The sequence below is a fragment of the Podarcis pityusensis genome, assembly GCF_964106645.2.
Source record: "Podarcis pityusensis genome assembly, chromosome: 12".
In the NCBI taxonomy this organism is placed as follows: Eukaryota; Metazoa; Chordata; class Lepidosauria; order Squamata; family Lacertidae; genus Podarcis; species Podarcis pityusensis.
In genome coordinates this window covers 50,156,655-50,162,654 of record NC_138037.1, presented here as the reverse complement: position 1 = coordinate 50,162,654, position 6,000 = coordinate 50,156,655, and positions in this window count along the sequence as shown.

Sequence of the window (6,000 nt, the reverse complement as noted above, 5' to 3'; positions counted from 1 at the left end):
GCAGCGGCGCGGCGCCTCCTCTGTATCTCTCTTAGTTTTTTTAAATGCTTTTCAGGTTTATACATTTCACTAATTTTACAAGCTTTTTAACATTTCAAAACTCGACTTCCTTCCCCCTCTTTCTGCGGTTCCTTAAATTTATTTTTGGCATATTCCAAATTAACTTAATTGGCTCATTTATTCATCTACTTTAAATATATGCTGTTATGAAACCGCAGGTTATTACAATAATCCTGCCAATGTTCTTATATGTTTACAGTTTATCTGCAAAATATCCAGTAAACCATTTCCATTCTTTTATAAAAAAATTATCTTGATTTCTTATTCTTCCGGTAAGTTTCGCCATTACTGCATATTCCATAAGTTCTTGTATCCATTCATCCTTTGCTGGGACTTCTGCTTCTTTCCATTTTGGGGCGAGTAACATTCTTGCCGTTGTAGTAGCGTACATGAATAAGATTCTGTACAGTTTAGGTTGTTATTTCCCTACAATTCCCAAAAGAAAGGCGTCTGGGGTTTTTTTTTACAAGTGTTATTTTAAACATCCTTTCCCATTCATTATACTGTATATCATTTCCCACTAAGCATTAACCTTACTATAAGGGAGCTGCCCTCTGGGGCTTGGGAGTCCCGCTCTCACGGAAAGAGCTGCGCCTACTGCTCTATGGTAACTTCAGGTGCACGTGTATATATGCCTTCTTCCTCCAGGCGGCCTTGACTCTGATACCTTGCCTGTTGTTCGATCAGGAGGGAGGAAGCAAGGGATCACAGCCTTTGCCAAGATATCTGATGGGAGGGTGTTCCACAGGGTGGGTGCCACTACCGAGAAGGCCCTCTGCCTTTATAAATAAGGCAGATGGCCTTCTCGGTAGTGGCACCCACCCTGTGGGACACCCTCCCATCAGATGTCAAGGAAATAAACAACTATCTGACTTTTAGAAGACACCTGAAGGCAATCTTGTATCGGGAAATTTTTAATGTCTAATGTTTTACAATATTTATGTGTTGTAAGCTGCCCAGAGTGGCTGGGGAAACCATTACATTACATTGTGCCTTGGTTTTCAAACATTTCGGAAGTCAAATGGACTTCTGGAATGGATTAAGTTTGGTGCTTTTGTTTTTGCTATTTTGCGTTTTTGTTTTGCGGATTTTCGGTTAATTTGTTTTTGTGGAACCCAGTTCAGCTACTGATTGATTAGTTGTGTGACTGCGGAAATGGATAAAGCCCCCCCCCCCAATCCAAACAATGACTGTCAACAGTGCAGGTAAGAAAAAAATTAATTTTAATTTTTATCATCTACAATAATGTCTTATTTACTTTATAGTATAGTACATTATTGCTTTCATTTTATGGATTAATGAGCTCATTAGATAGCAAAATTCATGTTAAATTGCTGTTTTAGGGGTTGTTTTTCAAAGTCTGGAACGGATCAATCCATTTTGCATTACTTTCTATGGGAAAGCATGCCTTGGTTTTGGAACGCTTTGATTTTGGAACAGACTTCCAGAATGTATTAAGTTTGAGAACCAAGGTACCAGTGTAGTAATAATTTATACCCTGCCCATCTGGCCACACTGGGCAGCTTACAGCACATAAAAATAAGATAACAATAGTTCAGGTAGACTGGGTGCTGTTGGTAAAAGAAATCTCCATTCTACACTTTTTCCCCCAGAGGCTGCTGTTCACATTTGCATTTTGCTTTAAAGCCCTGATGATGCTGCAGCAAGTACAAATTTCAGAAGTGCTTAGTTTTTCCTCTTTCTTTTTAAATGGGCAGTGTGTTGTATCTAAAATGTCCTGTATCTTTAGTATAGGTGAGATATGCCTTCCATTTTATTCTTCAGGTGTGGCATTATTCCAAGTTGTGTTGTTCGCTTTTAAATTGCATGTTAGGCTGTGCTCTAATTGTCTGTTTTTTACTGTGAATTGAAGAAAGGGCTCTGAACTAAGTCCTGCAAAAACTTAAACAATAAATTCCAATAAAGCCAATGTGGTGTATTGGTTGGTTTAAGATTAAGTCAAGGGAGACCAGGGTTCAAATCCCCATTTGTTCATGGAGCTCGCCGAGTGACCTTGGGCCAGTCACTGTGTCTCAGCCTAACTTTTCAGGGTTGTAAAACTAAAAAGAGGATGAGAGAACCATATATATCACCCTTGAGCTCCTTAGAGAAAAGGTGAAATATGAAAATATGATGAAGAAGAAGAAGAGACTCCCACCACAATAATAGTCAAATAAGCCAACATTACTAACAGACATTTTAAATTCCAATTTGAAACTAATAACACTAGAATATTTGGCTACTTATGGGACGGGTGAGTGGGTTCATTCCACACCAGGGCAGAGGGGAGAAGAGAATCAGATGCTGAACCTTGTTTCCCTTAGCTGGGTGTACTGTATGTGTTTGACAACTGACAATTGTTTTACTGGTGGTGGTGGTGGTTGATGTGGTGTAAAGTTCACTTTTCAAGCAATATGCCTACTAAAGCCATTAACAGCAGCAATTCTATATAAACATCCATATCAAGCAATCCACAGCATCTAGGTATAAAATGCAAAATGCAGAGGAGGAAAAAAACACTGTCTGTTTTTAACAGGTAATTTAAACTACTAAGGGTTTCTGCAGATCTTAGCTGGATGGAAAGGGACTTGCATAGTTGTGGCGGGGTTGGGGGGGGGGACTATTGAGAATGCCTTCTCAAGTTTCTGCATACCAGATTCCAAGCGAATGCAGCACTCTCAAGAGAATCCCCACCAGTTCTCAGTGTCTGGGGCAGGTGTATATGGGAGAAATCCTTCCATTAGATACCTAAATTCTGAGACAGGCTTTGCTTTGCTTGTCAACACAAGTAAAGTGAACTTAACATAATAGTTTCTAGGCAGTCAGTGCAACTCCTTCAAAACTGGTGTAATGCATTCCTAAGTAGGCTACTCCATTTAACTGCCTAGCCATTAGCTCCAGCTTCTCAACCTACCTTAAGGGTAGCTCTACCTAGAAGTGTGGTACAATAATCCATTCTTGAGAATACCATGGTGTGGATCACTATGACCTGGCTATCCCTGTCCAGGAATGGCCATGGCTGGCATACCAGCTGAAGCTGGTAAAAAGTACTTTTTGCCACTTGCACCTCCACCAATAGTGATGGCTCTAGGTGCATCCCAAGCTATGTACCTCCTTCAGAGACAGTGTAATCTCATGCAGAACAAGGAAGCCTATTCAGTTCCTGGACATGGGAATTACCTATACACAGCAGCTTATGAGGATCCAGCCAACAATGGTATCCAAACACTGGTTTGTTATACTTGGTCAGATTAGTCTTCACATTTTTAATCTATTAGCCACTGCAGTTCCCACCACCACCATCCATGATCTCTGGAGTGCACAAATTTGGAGCGGCTTTGGGAGCCAGCCCAAAGTTGTGGTTGCCACCAATCTCTGCCAATTCAGGAAGGACTGTGATATTGGTTTTGAAGCTGACTTTCAGAGAGACTGGACAGCAGCAAGTTCTGATATTTCTGAAGCACAGTACAGTCAGGGATTTGTCTTGCCTTCACTTCGGGCCATCTAAACAAAACAGTCACTGTTGAGGGGCAGTCAAGGACCTCATGACATACATATATAAAAAGGTAAAGGTACCCCTGACTATTAGGTCCAGTCGTGGATGACTCTCGCTCTATAGGCCGAGGTAGCCAGTGTACAGCTTCCTGGTCATGTGGCTAGCATGATTAAGTCGCTTCTGGCGAACCAGAGCAACGCACAGAAATGCCTTTTACCTTCCTGCTGGAGCAGTACCTATTTATCCGGAACTGTTAGCATAAATGTCACTGGAATTTCATCCAAGTGTAATAATCTCTTTCCTCATCTGTAGTTATCAATGTTTCCAGTATGCCAAGGCCTGCTCTGTATAACTTGACCTTTATAACTATGTAACTTGATTAAACTAGTACGTAAGCCACACACTTCTAGGAATTTGGCCTTTTCTGATGAAGTAATCAAATAGTAGATTAAGTTATTTATTATTTATGTGAAGAATGGCTGTTGCACTTCCCTCCCTCCCTTCCAGTCCATTTTTTCTTCTGTGTTATGTCATTTTATATTGCAAGCCTGAGTGCAGATACCTTTTTTCTCTGGAGCCATTTTGGCTAACAGGTGGGATAAAAATTAAATAAATTCTAAGAGAATCTGTGTAAACTATAGCTATTGATTGCTTTTTTATTTTGACAAGAATACATGGCTATATGCCCTGCTTCCACATTTCTTTAGCCCATTCTTTTTCTTTTGAGGTACTAGTTATGTCACAGTCTCTTTTGTTAGTTTGAGGTTATCATCAGGTATCTAAAGTAAGAACCTTGTTGCGTGATTTTTTTCCCTTTTTCTGGCAATGATGCAAGTGGAATGATTCCCCCCCCCCCTTAAACAGGGTTGGATTTTTTTAGAGCAAGCTGATTGAACCTTTGTGGTGAGTTTTGGGAGTCATCAGATAATTGTTCAGTAGTTGAAATGTCTGTCTAGGACGAGGTAGTTCATATATTGCAGAGAAATCCTAGTGACTAAATTGGTCCCCTAGTGTTAGTACTTCAGAATAACCTTCCAGAACATTCAGATAACCACAGATTGTAAGTAGCAAGAAGGTGACTTCTTAGGTAACTCAGCTCTGTTTTCAGTTAAGATTTCGTCAAGAGTAGCCAGTACCTTGGGTTTCACTTGCATCTGTGGCTCACTAGCTGATAGATCAGTTAACACTTGTTGGCTTGCACTCTTTATAGACTGAAGTTTTCTCTATACTAGATAAATGGTGTTTGCTTTTTGTTCACATGATTTAAGGCAGACTTTTGTAAACTGGATTGGTGCATAGTGTAGTTCCCAACTACCTGATATGAGCTAAAACTGCTGTTTCAGTAAGATTTCAATATTGAATTGATAAAAAAAATTAAAAATGAGAGTTGCTCTTTCTCTTGTTTCTAATGCTATCTGAAGTTGAAAAATGTGATTGTAGTGCAGCTTCTGGCGTTGACATATCATTTGTAAATCCTGCTTGGAAGTGTTGTTTATATGCTTGTTTATCCAGAATTCAGTTGAAATACTTCTGCTTGTTTTGAAAACGATGCCATGTGTTAATGTGAAGTAACTGAGTACATGATGAATGGTAGTTAGCAGACTGGCCCACATAGTAAAAATTTGTAGGGCTGATGAGTAAATCCCTGGAGATTTTGAGGCAGATGGTATCTCACCATGTTGTCTGGGACTTGTAAACTATTAGCGTAATGGAATCTTTAGTTTTAAATAAACAATGTCATCATTTTTTCCCCCTTCTGTTTCTTTAGTATCAACTTGATGTAACTACAACAGTGTTTATGAAGAATGGGCAAGATTCACTACATAAAGTAAAACAAAGTCCCAAATGTGTAACTTTTTTGTTTGTTGAGAAGCTAGCATGAAATAGCACCTGAAATATCTGTTATGCTAAATGATAAGGTGTTAACCTCTGCTATAAGTGGTTACATAATCATGGTGTCTACTTGTAATTTACAACTGTTTACATATTTTTCTTCATTCTAGAGTTAGGTTGCCATTGTGGGATGCTGTATGACAAACATAGCATGGCTCACTCTTGGTATCAAGGAAAAGGCTGCATTTTATGGATCTCTCTCCCAGGAAATTCAGCATGCTGCCTCTTCCATTTAGATGGCCTTTGGAGATCCTTTTATTCCATGGTTTATATTCCACTTTATATGGTTTTAAAACTTATTCTTGCTGGCTCTTTGGTTTTTGCTGATGTGTTTTATAATCTATTGGATACTCTAGATACTGTGTTTTAATTGTTTTGTTATTTCATAATTATTTTGGTTACATGAGCTGCCTTACAGGAAGCAATTTTAAAGGTAGGGTAAAAATACTTACATTCAAATAAATGAATAATATTGCTGGGGTTTCAGCATACATTCAGAAGGAGAATTGTATTCAAGGATACTGTTTTCCTGGAAACAGGACTGCCGCTTC